The 15,902-nt window shown below is 36.6% G+C and overlaps 1 long non-coding RNA gene across 1 annotated transcript in view; it reads right to left on the reverse strand.

Moving 5' to 3' along the window:
* Positions 1 to 13,974: 13,974 nt before the first annotated feature.
* Positions 13,975 to 15,902, reverse strand: part of LOC149783819 (uncharacterized) — a 233,072-nt gene continuing 231,144 nt past the window's right edge. The window contains exon 2 of the long non-coding RNA XR_016413676.1: positions 13,975 to 14,009. This is a non-coding gene — a long non-coding RNA (uncharacterized LOC149783819). The remainder of the gene's footprint in view (positions 14,010 to 15,902) is intronic.

Consider the following 15,902-nt stretch of genomic DNA (forward strand, 5'->3'; position numbering starts at 1 on the left):
GCTAACTAAAACTCAGCATAAAAATTTTACAAAGGCTAAATCGGCAAATACCGGCGTCCAGGTTGATCTTAGTCCAAGCACAATCAACGACATGGTTAAAACTGGCGGATTCTTTCCGCTTCTTACCGGGCTGTTGCCGTTGATAGGAAAAACATTAGGGTTAGGAACGCTGCGAATATAACTCCGATGTCGAATTTAGATTTAGCTAACGAAGCAAAAACAAAAAAACAAAAAAAAATTCTTCAGAAGCGTATTTATGCGAGATCAATTGCCGGATCGACCAAATTTAAAAGAATCTGGGATTATTAATTTAGATTCACAATCCGGCCCTGGCACGGACTGGGTATCTTATTCGATAAATCCGCATGAAATTATTTACTTTGACTCGTACGGGCTAGCACCGCCAAGAGAGTTTCTAAATTATTCTAGGCAATTAAATGTTCCGATTTGGTATTCGACATTACCCACGCAGACGCTAACTGATCCGCCTATATGTGGTAGCGAAGCCATTAATATACTTAACGCGATATCAAAATCATCTCAGCCGCATCACAAAGTCGTCCTTAGGTATACTTCTGACAAACTAAATCAACCTAAATAAATAATGGTTGACATTTACGGGAGATCTTTGTTGTCACGATTAAAAAAAAAAAAACAATTGATGTCGATTTATCCATGTACGCGACCAAAGACGACGTTAACAAGCTTTTATCGATATCAGGAATAGATCCTGACGAGGTTGTTATTTTTCAAGATCAGCATGGAAAATTAAAAACAAGTAATATTAAATTAGCCGATATAATTCGGCGAACTGAATATGACGCACATGTAAGTGATTTCACAGCCACTCAGGAAGAAATTAATGAAATCAACGAGACAGCCGCCGAAGTAAACAGTAACGCCGCCAAAGTCGTCAAAGATACCGCTGAAGCTATTAAAAATATTAATGAATCTATTAGACAAATTAATCAAGTAGCTATCGAAACCAGCTCGGTTACCAACGTCACTATCAGGCGTGTCGATGAAACCGCCGCGGAAACAAATAGGAAAATATCTGAAATTAACAAAAAAATTACTAGCATTGAAACAGCTATAGAAACACTTAAGGGATTTGAAGTAATGATACCTGGAGTTATCGCGAAAACTAGCTTTATTAAGATTCCACCGGCAATAACTTCCGCGCAGGTCAATAATATTACTTTTATCATGTCAACGGGATCATTAACATGGACTCAGGAAAATAAAACTATCAAATACACCGCGCCGGTTACTGGCGTGTATCGGTTGTACGTGTTCTCGAAAACAAGATTCAGAATCATAACCAAAGAATATGATTGGAAACACATTAATGAGCGATTCCTTGGATTTTTAAATATTTTGATGAATAAGGGCGTCGAAGAAACATTCACGCTAGAGCCGCCTGAAAAGGCAGTAATAACTGCGCCAATACCATCATGGTATGCTATAGAATTTATCGCTGAAACACCTCAATTATTCACATTATAAAATATAATGACGCCGTCCGATTACAGATACAATCAAGCTCGTGAGTGGCAAAATTCGCTAAAATTAATCATAGATACGCACCAAATAAAGATTAAAAAATATCAACGTCGATTAACTATCATTAACGTCGTTGTTTACTCGATATTGGCCGTCGTCGCTGGATCCGGAATAATATTATCCGAGTTAACGATAATGGCGCCGGTCGCCGTCACCATCGTAGTTTGCGCGACAACGACGATCGCGGGTGTCCTTAATATTATTGCAAAAAAAAATATCATCATGCACGAGTGAAAAATTATCTTCATACGTGGTAAAATTATACGCGACAACGATCGCGTATGTGAAATTATCTTCGCTGATATCGGAAAGTCTCAACGACGGGGTTATTTCTGATTTTGAATTTTCCACGATGATAAAAATTTATTCGCAGGCTGTTCAAGTTACAGATAATAATAATGTCGGAGTTATCTCAGATCGTGACAAACACAACACCGGTGGTGACAACGATGATATCGGCAAGCTCGACTCAGCCGGAATTTAGTATTAATTTTCCGACGGCAATTCCCGTCAACGAAATCGCGCTGTCGAAGTTGCGAGTTTATCATAGCTGGCCTAATATCAGATCGGCATCATTTGGCGCGTTGATGTCAAATAACTCGCTTGTTTTCGCTAATAAATATCGCCATAATGGCACTCCAGATTGGACCGTCGTTGGATTACCATCTGGCAATTATGAAATCGAACAAATTAGCGATGAATTATCATATAGAATAAAAAATATAACCGGAGTTGAATCTGGAATAAAAATAACCGTGCACGAACCGACGTTAACTTCGGTCATCGAAGTAACAGCGCCGTATCTCGTTGATATTTACTCGAGTTCGATCAGGACTGTCCTAGGTTGGCCTGAGAACGCGCCAGTGCATCCGCCGGAGCCGCCAGAACCTGAAAAAATCTGATTATACCACAACCAGAGAAGTTTATCATGAGCTTAAAAAGAATTACGAATTAATGCTTGTTGCCATGGTGGTGCCAGCAAGTACTCAATTTATCTTCAGAAAAAAAGACGACATGGCTTGGTTTTTTATTTGGTCAGAGGGTTCAGCGGGTCAAGAATTTGAACTAACTCGTATTAATGAATTATCAAAAATATATAATCATACACATAAGACACTGTTAGAGTGGCTGCGAGGTTATTTTCAGGAGTGTATTTTTAACGTATCAAGTTCATGCAGCGAGATTATCAAGCACATAGAAATGTTAAATAAAATCGAGTATGACATGAATTATATGCACGAGAGGATAATTCAAGTAATAATTAATGAGAAAATCTGGCCATAAACAAAAGTTTTTGACCGCGTACGGACTAACCGAGGCGACATTGCCAAATTTTAGATTTCCCAGCTACAACGTGCCACAATTAAGAAAATCCGTCACTGACGTCATTGATGAATTATTTTCTCAATTACATGCCGCGTGGGTAAAAATATCACCGCCACCAAGTACACTTAAGCATAATAATAGTCAGCACGGAGAAGGACGCCATATTTCGCCAGGCATCGTAAATATAACAACCGTCGTCGCGGTTAATCTTAATTGTGACGTCATCGATGGCAGTTATATCGCCGATGCGGCCGTGTCAAATCAGGCTCAGCGTGGATATGTTTTTTATTCCTTCTCGCCAACAACGTCGCCGGGATTCTTAATTGTACAAGAACCAGTTAATGTGATTCATCTGCGGTGCCATAATAAATTATTATCGAGAATTAATTTTAAATTAACTGATCAAGGGGGAAATTTACTTGATTTACGGGGAGAAAATCTAAGTATTAATCTGCTAGTGAGATCTTGGAAATCTTAAGATTTTTATTTTTAATCCTAAGGATCTTGAAAATCTTAAGATTTTTATTTTTAATCCTAAGGATCTTGATCTTAAGATTTTCAAGATTTTTAATCTCTCTACGTCAAAAAAAAAAAAAAAAAAAACAGCAAAAAAATAGATATTAGTAAAAATATCTTTTTTGGGGGGTTTGTTGGTAGTAAGATCCTAAGGATCTTAAAATCGTCCAATTGTAAAAATTTTGGGTAATTACGTAAAAAAACAATAATTTCAGTAGAAAAATAAATAAATAAATAATTTCAATACATTTTACTTTTTGTCATTTACTATTTTTCTTAATTGCCTTACTTGAGTGTTAATAATTTTTTTGCTTCATATTCGTCAGATAATTCCGATCTTATTTTTTCTATGGCAATTGATAACGGAGCAAAATCACCTATCGATGACTCGTCGACGGACGCCAACGACTTATACATGGCTGATTGAATTTTTTTATGTATTTGTATTCGGCCGGCAGCACGTATCTACCTTCGTGTCTGCACTGCGTGAACGCTTCAGAGTCAACGATGATATTTTCAACATCTAACTCGTCAGGTAAAATTATTTCTTTAATTTTTAATTTCTCAATAGCGCCAATTACATCGTTGATATTTTCTTCGTTCATTATAGTAAATATTATATTTCTAATGTAAATATTATAAATAAAATTAATCTAAAATTAGTGGGACGTAGGAAAATTTGATCCAGATGCCGAATTTGTACGAAAATGTCAAATTAATTGTTTTTTCCGCAATTCTTCGCACTGAGGTTGAATTAATACCAAAATATTTACTTGCCGATGTCATAGATTGAAATATCATTTCTTCGCCGGTTTCCATATTAATTGATTTAACCGCCTTGGATTCTCTGCGTCCACCGGTATTACCTGATTTTAAATTTTCACTTTGTGTAACTGCTCTTAGATTAGATAATTTATTATTTAATGTATCCCCGTCAATATGATCAATTACGAGTCCATCTTTGATTGGTCCGTGGAAACATTCGTGTCTGAAACGATGACATAGATAAGTTTTCTTTTCAGTATTAGATCTAAATGTCAAGTAACCAAATTTATTAACATTACCGACTGGTTTTTTTGTTCTGCAATGCCTAACCACGCCGTCACACGATGCTTCGTACTTATCAACGATTGGATGCTTCATGAATTTTTGATTCATATACATAATATTATTTGTCTAAATCAAAGTTTGTCTTGAAACCTATTTAGATAATTTTCTTCGCACTTAATAATCCTGTCATCGGGATTTCTTTTTGTCATAATGTCGCTTTAACTCTCGATAGCGTTTCCCACCGCAGCGCAAACATAATCGAGTTTTACCTCGTAATCCAATACTACATTTTATACATCTTTGTGGACCATAATTACCTAACCGAATCGCCTGCATGTGCTCGCCGCAGTATTCACGCACGCACGGTTTTTCACAACATAACAACGAACCGACTAATATCCATTTGCAACGATTCATTATTGTATTAGATATTTGTCTAAAATATAACATGGAATCGTTTGACCTCGACGAAGTCGACGTTGACTTATCTGAAACTTATAGCGGCAAGAAAGAATTTCTCAGCGACAGCGCCGTTCACACGTGGTCGACGTGGAAAACAAATGAAATCAATAACACTACGACCGATGAGCGGGCGAAAAGTATTATTAATTATATTAAAAGCAATCATGGCAATGAGAAATTTATCTTTGGAATAAAATTTATCGCACAAATGTCCGACGACGTTTGGGTTCTCCGAGATAAACGCGATCCTGTAATTGGCGGGGAAAAAAATGTTATTTTATCTGCCACGTCAAAGCCAGGTTTACTTACCGGCATAGATAAACCATATTGTGATAGATCTTATCCGGTCACCGCGGTCGTTTATGGAATTTATCGGCTAAATAATCGACCAGATGTTAAAAATTTACCTCCAATGAAATTATCTTCGATAAACTGTGTAGCCGAGCGAGTAATAGAGCATTTGAAAAATACAAAACGCGGATCTGGCTTAACTGATTTAAGATTATCTTTGATAAACACTTGGGCGAAATCGGTTACCAACGGCGCGTCAATAAGCGACGTTGCCGCGTTGTCGGAGAAATTAAAATTTCCAATAACAGTAAAGTCGTTATCAAAAGAAATTTTATATGACTCTATGTATAAATCTCGAGGAGCGCCAATTAACATAATCGATCATAATTCTCACGCGTGGACGAGCGCGGTAACGATATTTCCGCGAGATCGTACTGTTAAATTTTATTCAGAAAAACCCACGGAAATGTTCGATTTTATTTACAAAATAAGTAAATCAGATCCGGCATCGGTGTGGCTGTTTCGCAGCGATGACGAATACGATCAGTTCGTGCGGCCCAACGGTGACGTATATAGAAATAAACATCTACATGATTTAATGAGCGAATTAGCGGAAAAATATTCGATAAATTCCAATCAGTTAGCTAGCTGTTTTACTGTTCCATCAGTTGCTGCTCACGCGGCCAGGGAAAGAAATTCATGGAAACCGACGCGGCGTGAGTTTCTCAAAGACGTCCAGTGCAGTTGTATCGAATACGGTCATGGCGGATTATGGAACACCAAATATAATTACGTTAACATGACATCATTTGACATGGTCGCGTGTTATCCTGGAAGTTTTCTGGGATACGGCGACGCTGCTAAATATTTTGCTGAATTTGGGCATCCTTGCAGCGAAATGACGCGAGTATCAATTAACGGACCGCTGCCAGATTTTCCCATTACCGGATTCGCTCGCGTCGTATCGTTTAAATTTGCCGTTAATTTACATAAAATCTGTTATGTTTGGTTTGGTAGACATTTTTCGCAACGACGTTGGGTTTGCACGGCGCTGCTTCGATATATGCTAGATTCGGCCATGCTGACGTTACTGACGGTCAGTGAGGCAATTATATCGTATAAAAACAAACTGACGTTTGGTTGCCAACCGATCATGATAACGCGAAAGATCTAGGTAGGAGAATAATTGGTAAATTTACCGAAGGTGGCGCGTATGATCATCAACGACATCATTGCAGGTTAATAATTAACGACGCTGAATTAGATTTTATAATTGCCGATACAACTGAAAAGAATACTTTTTGTGGTCGAGAAAATATTTATCTTAGCGATGGAACGAAATTAGGTACCGTCGTTAGTTACCTTGACGGGGAATCACCGCAATATACTCATTTAAGATCTTCCATGCTCGCATATGTAAGTATAAATTTACTTTCAATGATAAATAAATTCCCCGATGCAGTTAGAGTAGCTACTGATTCGTTTTACGTCGATGGAAAATACCTATCTACGTTGGAAAAAGTATCTCACGATGGTTCATGGGGCACATGGAGGATAAAAAACGAAGATATTCTTGGTTATTGTGAATCCGCGGATGTTCCTGACGCTGACGAATATCATTACGGTGAAATAAACGAAATTTCTTCATCACCGTGCGTGTACGATAACGCGTCAAGATATAAATTTATTTACATAAACGGGTCAGGCGGATCAGGTAAAACAACTAGGATTATCGAGTTATTTAAAAACTCCGACTTAATCGTGTTGACGCCGATGCATAGATTGGCAAAGGAAATGAAACAACGTGGGGTTAATTCTTGCACTTATCACAGTTATTTCAAATACAGCGGTGGCACGTGGAGTTGCTCGCGAATGGGCGACAAATACATAAATAACGTAATAATGTTCGATGAAATCTGTACGGTTCCGTTGGAAACGCTAAAATTATTTCTCAATTGGTTGTCGCTGAAAAATAGCGCCGTAATTATGTGCGACGATCAAGGTCAACCAGGTCCAATTGATGGCGAATCGCCTCATGACTGGTTGAGAAATTTCGTCGACTACTACGAGGAAGTTGACGCCGATTACAGATCTCTCGATGCATCGTTGAATGAATTTAAAAAATTAATTCGATTACAATCAAATAAAGTTCAGTGCAAAATAATGCGAGAAATAATTCCAGAAACATCAATGAAGGATTTTTTTCTTTCATGGACGCTAAGTGATTTGATAGTTGCTAGTAGAAAAATAGTCCGAGATAAACTTCAGCAAGAATTATTTCAGCATCAACAGGATCAATTTCCCCTCATGATGGTGCCGTTGTGTTATCGGCCAGTTGATACGCGACAACAAAATATTTACGTTGACGTGCCGGGACAAGAAAGAAAAATTTTAGTATTAAATAACATCGTCGCCGTTGATGCTAATTTAGTCAAAGACGCACTAAGCGCAAATAAATCTCCGTGGAAACTTGGAGATGCAATGACGATTCATTCATCGCAGGGATTAACTATTTCAGATACTCGAGTCTGGATAGTTGACGACCGCATAGAATGGTCAAATTTAGTTTATTTAGCCGTATCTAGAGTTAGAAAAATATCTCAGATATCACGAATAATTTTAGATGCTACGATGACTAACGATGAAACCTGCGAAGACGTAATTAGAAAAAAATTATCCAGTTATAATCAGTATGATAAAAAAATAATCTCAAATTTAACCTTGACGTGGATGTAATAATTATGCTAAAACAACATCAAGACAACCACTGCGCGATCTGTAATTGTATAATGGCGTGGAAATATCAAAAAAATGATCCTCGACAATTTACCTTAAATAGGAAAAAAAATAATCTCGGCCATAATCGAGAAAACGTCACATTGACGTGCTTGGAATGCAACAGGCGCGTTACCTAAGTGATTTAGGTGGCAACTGAGTATCCGCGGAAATTATTTGTAATTCTTCACGAGTAAATCCGCGCTGAGGAGCTAGCGAATCAAGAAAATAAATTGCCGGCCTTCCCGACGATCTTGTCACGGCAGATATTTTATGTGATGTAACGCTCCAGACCGGGTCGGTCGCTCTTTTTCGGCCACCTTCAGCTTCGCCGTGCTTGTATAAATATCTCACGATGATACTACCTAAAACCGGCCTAGTTGAAAAATCACGCCTCACTATTGGTATAATTGTCTTTGTGATTGCTCTTGCTGGTTTCATCGCTATCGTTCGTGTTATTTCGTTATTTATCGCGTCAATTACATGAGGTAATATCGTCACCCATTCTTGAGATCGCTCATCAGAAATAAATTCCCTCGCATACTGATATCCAAATAATCGTTCAGCAAGCGTTTTATTAAATCGCTCAACAATTGCTTGATCTCGATGAATTCCAACATGACCGCGCCGGATATTCGTGTTATTTTTTTTCATTAACGACGAAACCGCGCCAAGAAATTCCCTGCCAGGGTCAACTTGAAGTAAATTCGGCCATCGTAATGGTCCTTGCTGCTAAATTCTACTAAATGCGTTCGCGACTTCGGTGGCTGTTTTAGTTGCTAACGGTTCTGCCTCCTTGTATCTGCTAGCGATATCAACGACGGTTAGCACGTATTTGTAGGTTTTTTACATCAACGATATCATGTGGAAGAAACATTATATCGGCCTGATGAACTTCATTAGGCACGCTAACGTCGAAATGCGCGTATTCAATTCGTTTTGGCGGAGGGAGATAAATTTTCCAAACTGCCTGCTTGGATAACTAAGATTTTGCTACGGGAATTTTTACTTTAGCAGCTTTGGCGAGTTTGGTAATTGCTGATTTACCACGCCAAAATCCAGCCGGAGAATAATAAATTGACTCCATTATTTATAACCGGCGCCGAATACTAATTTACCTTTCATGGCGCTTTTAATTATCCAATTAGCTAATTTTTCTCTAATATTTTTGTTAGGTATTAAATTTAGCGCGTGAATTAAATTTACATCAGCGAGATGTCCTTGTTGAATATCATCTTGCTGATAAGCAATATCATGAATAAGACACGCGTCATCGATGGCATTTACGGGTTCCTCGCCGGATTTTGGCACATCATTGTCAAGTCTAAGATCAAGTCGAGTTCCTGGTCCACAATAATTATATCCGGGAAGATGTTTTTCTCCAGGATATTTCGCCCAAGGCGCGCCAGGTAAACTTGCTAATCCTGATGCGATATCACCGCCGTGTTGCTTTTTTTTTTATCCTGCTTGATAAATCTAAATTTTTTTGTCCCACATATTTCGCATTTGCCCGTTCCCGCTAATCTGTTATTGCGTGTCGTAATTGTAATTAAATCTATCGTTGGTGTGCGTGAACGACATTTTACACAATATAGATCCATGATAATTATATCATGAATTTAATTGATTTTTCTGCCACAAAAAAATGCGAACCAGTTAAACATCATGCGGTGCTACCAAATTCAATCAGAATGATAATAATCGGCCCATCAGGATCTGGTAAGATTCAATTGTTGTTGAATTTGATAATGAGATGGCTAAAATGGGATAAATTATATTTAGTTGCACCAAGCGTTGACGATCAGCGATGTTATGAAGTATTAAAAGATTTTAATGAAAGTGCGTCGTTGATAAACGAAAATGTTATCGAATTTATCACCGATATTAATGATGCGCCAAGCGTGGACGATCTTAACGGAGAAATTAACAATTTAGTCGTGTACGACGACGTTATGTTGGATAAGCAAGCAAATCCGTCTAGGATATTTTCTCATGGACGACATAAAAACACCGACGTCATTTACGTGACTCAGCGATATACGCAGATACCAAAAGTAATTAGAGATAATTGTAATATTTTAGCGGTATTTAACGGCGTCGACACGCATACGCTAAGAAATATTCATCAAACTTGGTGCAACGGCGACATGGATATAATTAAATTTAAAAATCTATTTAGTCATGCTCAGTCAACACTGCACGGATTTATCACAATAAATTTACATGATCCATGAGCACGATATCGAATCGGCCTTGACAAGATATTTAAAAAAAATACATTTGCCCGCACACCTATGTTTTTATGACAGTGTCATAATCATGTGGGTCTGTTTATGATGAAAATAGCGTCCCGTAGAAGCTCTTAAACTGAAAATAAAAGGTTCTACAAAGATTTTTCTTGTAGGAGATTTTAAAATTGCGTTTGAACCTGGTCTGTTCAGCCTCACTGCTGCTTAAACATCATAATCTGACACAGGCTTGATCTTGGAATTTCCATTGCTCTGACAAATAATAGATGTAATAAAATGTAAATTTAATAATTGCAAGTTAAATCACTAGATTTTCACTTCACTATTAAATGTAATGAAGAAATTACACAATGCAAAGTTGTATATAACTTTGGCCTGTCAGTCTTAAAGATAATTATACCAGTAGCATTGTATTCTAGAATTTCATTTGTTACATTGATTTAATCTAACTAAAGTATTATGCTTACTGCATTTGTATGTTTCACCTTGTAACATCTCAGCCTGCAGTTGTTGCGTGTATTTCATCTTTTTTTCAAAATCATTCTTCAACTCTAAAAGAAACCAAAAAATCTGATATCATCAACAATGAAAGTCTTTGGTTTCTCCAAGTCTTGTTAGTATTGTTTTCTGGATATCTGATTTGGTCCTAAACTGTCAACCCAGTTATGTGCTGGAATATCTATGTCTGCACTTTTTATACTTTGCTTAGTGTGACATGGTGAAATAATATCCTGGTAAGATTGTACTGACTAGAAATGTGTCCACAAGACATTCATGCACACAACAATATCATGCAACTAAAATGAAAAAAATTAAATCAACAGGAGCAATTAAGTCAGTAAAATGCAGTTGGAAAACAATTATACTCAAGGGGTTCTGAGTGCCTGAATGGTCTGAGACACTAATCTTTACAGCTCATAAAAGTGCTCATTGTATGTAATGATAATATAAGCCTATTTACTAAGTTTGATCATATATGGTTTGGAAATAATCACCAATGTTTTCAGCCAATCAGATCAAATATCACATCATCAATAATTGTTGATAAACTCATATCACAGATCTTCATGATTTAAGTCATCTCACATGCTGATGTTGTCAAGTCTGAAATATGAATCTATGCAGACAGAGGTGACGTGTGAGTGATTTATAAAGACAAGCACCTTAGATCACTCGGCTCTTGCTCTTTATGAAACAAGTCATAATTTTGATCATAAACCATATAGTCAAGGTCTCATCAAAGTCAGATCAGAAATATGTCTTCCAGAGTGGCAACATGCTCAGCTAATCAGATGAAATTTTATCACATTGTCTGTGGTTGTCACTTCTGCTTGAATCTATGCAAGGTCCTGATAATATAAGCATAACTCCAAGTTTGATCAAAAGTTGAAAACAGTTGGCCTCTATAATGGCAACAAGATATCCAAGTAAACCTGATATCATTCAACTTTTTATACAACAGCTGACCAGGCTTATGTACATGTCATATATAAGCAATCTCTCTAATTTTACATCATGCTGAGTTTACCTTTTCTGCCTTTAACCGAATTCATGTGAGATCTTTATTAAAGAAGCCTGTATTAAAAGTTTGATAAAATAAAAATCTGACTGGAAAATATGGAATTCAAAGTGGTAACAAGTTCAATCCGTTAATAACAAGATGAAGTCAATATTATACAAAGAACTCACTCACATTTGTACTATTCTGGGACATTGACAATACAAATCTGTATTCAGATTGAATTGAACTGAACTAAAAGACATGGCCACCACAATGGCAGCGTACAAGTGTTGACAGATTTTTTGTGTGCGGTTCAATTCCATTCTTCAGCACATGATATGCTACTTATGGCAGCTAGTACATTTGGTGGTAGAAGAACACTGGAATACCTTGGAATGAACCACCAACTCACAGGAAGTTACTAGCAAGCTTTATCACATATCCAAATGCATCAAGCCAAGATGCTCACAGACAGAGGTGAGTGATCTATAAAGACAAACACCATATACCACTCAGTCACCTAGGATGCCAGATGTTGACAGGAGGAAAATGGATAGATGACAAACAGCAAACATATTACCATAAACTGACTTATGTCCAGGTATAAGAGTAAGCACAGGAAATCGATTACAAAGCCATCTCATCTATATGCTTGGATCTCACTCATTATGAAACTCATCTGAGATTTAATCTCTCAACAAACCAATGCAAGTTGCACTTGACAGAATATCCACCATTTTATTTGTGAAAAAATCCACATATACCATTATTATCCACATACACACACACACACACCCTACAATCACACATAATACACAAATATACATACAAATAAAATTATGTAAAACAACAGATAAGAATAGATTTTAATGGGAATTTTATAATCATATTACCTCTAATAAAAATAAATAATATAAAATATTTAATATTTTTATTTACATATTATGTTAGCAGAGCTATGAATTTTAATTGAATGATTTCCTTTGGAATTAACCTCTTACTCAAGACTATTGATTTTCAAGTATAACAATTACGGGCTTTCTAAAGTAGTTATGTCTCTTGGTTGAACAATAAAGTTTGCTTGATGCTGTGAAATATTTGTTATGGTCTCCCTTGAATTGCCAGATATGGACTGTCATGTTTGTCATTCGTTCGTTCGTCTGTTGAGTTGACGAGGACCACTCTAATCATCCAAGGGATGGAGGGTTGGTTCTGTTTTGTGCGTGTGTAGGTGGCTGATGAAGCCAATCCTTGCACAGAATGTTTGATTGCATAAGGGACAAGGGATGACTGGAACATTTCCAGAAGGGTTGATAGCACATGTTTTTCTGGCTTACTACTTCAGCTCTGCAGCTGCTGTCCTGCTAGATTCACACAACTTGGAGCCTTTGTGCACGGATGAACACTAAGTGACTCGATTGCTTGCTGTTTGCTCCCAGGAATCAAGGTTTATGTTGAATGCTTTCAATGCAGCTTTCAGATTTTCTTTGAAGCGTTTCTTCTGACCTCTGTGTAATGTAAAGTTTATGAGAATGATGTCTCATGTTGACTGTAATGTAGACTTCCCTCAGACAATGATGTCTGATGTAGACTGTAATGTAGACTTCCCTGACAATGATGTCTGATGTAGATTGTAATGTAGACTTCACTGACTATGATATCTGATGCTTACTGTATCGTAGACTACCCTAACAATGATGTCTGATGCTGACAGTAATGTAGACTTCCCTGACAATGATGTCTGATGTAGACTGTATTGTAGACTTCCCTGACAATGATGTCTGATGTAGACTGTAATGTAGACTTCCCTGACAATGATATCTGATGCTGACTGTAATGTAGACTTCCCTGACAATGATGTCTTATGTAGACTGTAATGTAGACTTCCCTGACAATGATGTCTGATGTAGACTGTAATGTAGACTTCCCTGAGAATGATATCTGATGCTGACTGTAATGTAGACTTCCCTGACAATCTTGTATGATGCAGATAAAATGATCTTCTATACAGGCATAATGATTATAAATCAAAAAATTACAAGACAGTATGTTACAGGCCTTTAAAGTTCCAATATGTCAATGGATATGACCGATTGCTGTAACAGGATAAGAATTTATTTCTTTGATTCCAGTTCACTTATTTTTAAAGTCGCTGCTCTTGGCCTCTCACCTCCCCTCTCTCCAGAACATGCAGGCAGTGGGTGCCTCTGGAGAGCAAACATCCTTCATATGGCCTAGATGCTCTTTTATGTCTCTAAAACCATTTTCACTGCACCCTGTATGAGAAAGAGAAAACAAAAGTTTTATAGCAGTTAATTAAAAAGTGGCTTATTTATTCTTCATGTCGATTAAATAACATACATGTACATATCATAAATATCAAAGAAACAAGAGTCCCTTGCTGGGACTGACATTCAACTGTTTGAGTTAATAAGTTCTATATTTATTTTGATTATTCTGATTCTTCTTCTAGTCATTTATTTAGCAGACACCTATTCCTTAATATCAAATGAAAAAGAGTCCCTAGAAGGGTCTGATGCTCTGCTGGCTTACAGCTAATAAGTGCTCATGTTCTTCTTCTGAGTGCAGATACCTATTCACATCAAACAACCAAGAGTTCATCGAAGTGACTTTCTCTCTTATTTTTAAAAACAAATACATAATTATTCATACTTAGCTAGTGACAGAATAAATGCGTGCTCCATTTGAATCTATAGTACTGGCAGACTGGCACATACTAGCTGTGACCAAAGGGTAAAATAGATAAATTACATTTAAAGCTGAGCACACATTTTTGTTTTTACTGTGTCTTTTGGTGAATAAATTTCTTTTCTTTCATATCATGGGCAAAATTGATAATATTTAATAATCTGTCAGATATATGAAAATCAGATTTTGTGCTGTATGTGACAAAATTATCTGTGAATAAAATATAATTATCTGAATAGTGTAATTAATCAACACAATCCAATACAATGGTCTATCTATGCAATGCAATGGTCTGTATATGCAATGCAATGGTCTACCCAGCTCTAATGTATCTAACTTTGACATAAGCAAAGCCTGAATTTCCCTCTTTCAATTAATGATGACCACATAGAAATCTTCCTTTTAAATATTAGAAACTCTGGTTTCCAATTAGTTATCAATCAATGTTAATTTAAAAACTATATAAAGGAAATGTCTTAAATAATGTCTATCAAAATGTCCTTTGTATTAACTATATGTCACAGACAGAATTGAACAAAAAGTGGATTATACATTTATATACAGTCACCTAACATAATTTTCAAATCTGATTAAAGTTAATAATCAAATCAAAATATGACATAAAAGTACACTGATAATAATTTAAATACATTATAAATTTCTAGATCAGCTCTATCTAGAACAAAAAACTACATTTGAAAATAAAAACTTGAAAATAACATTTGAGAAATACAAACTAGTGTAACATTAATACTATACACCTGCCCCATGTGTAATAATTTTCTATATTGATCGCTGAAATTTCCATGCAGAAATATGACCGCTTCATTCGCCTTGTGGTTAAAGCATCCATTTCAGATGCAGGAGGTCGTGGGTTTGAACACCAGTCGAGTCATACCAAAGACTTATAAATATGGTACTAACAGCTGCCTCACTAGGCAGTCAGCATTAAGAGGTTAGTGTAAGGACTGGTCTGCCTGGTCTGAAAATAATGTGACTAGGTGGAACATGATGCTATATGAATGTGGCATGATGCCTCAGCACTAGACATCACTGTAAACTGCCACAATGCAGACATCATAGCAATATGACTGAAAAATTATTAAAGCTACATTAAAAATGCAAATCACACACACACACTCCATTCAGAAATAATCTTACTTCTTTAGAGTGACTTTGATCTATAAGCAGCAGTCTCCCAAATCAACAGGCTTTATTCTCACCCTATGTGCAAGCTCTTTCCAAAGCTTGAGATATAAAACTATTGTTATTCTACGGAAATCATTTTTGTTGTAGTCAGTGACCTTAACCATTAGGTCCAAAACCCAAAAGGCTTTTTCTTTATCCAAGTGCAAGACATTCACAATGAGGGATTGAAATAATGTTTATATGCAGAAATCATTTTTCTTCATTCAGAGAAGTGACATTGACTTTACTTTTTGACTCTAAAATCAACGGGT

Source organism: Sinohyriopsis cumingii, chromosome 14 (genome assembly GCF_028554795.1).
Source record: "Sinohyriopsis cumingii isolate HCF-2022 chromosome 14, ASM2855479v2, whole genome shotgun sequence".
NCBI classification, from domain to species: Eukaryota; Metazoa; Mollusca; class Bivalvia; order Unionida; family Unionidae; genus Sinohyriopsis; species Sinohyriopsis cumingii.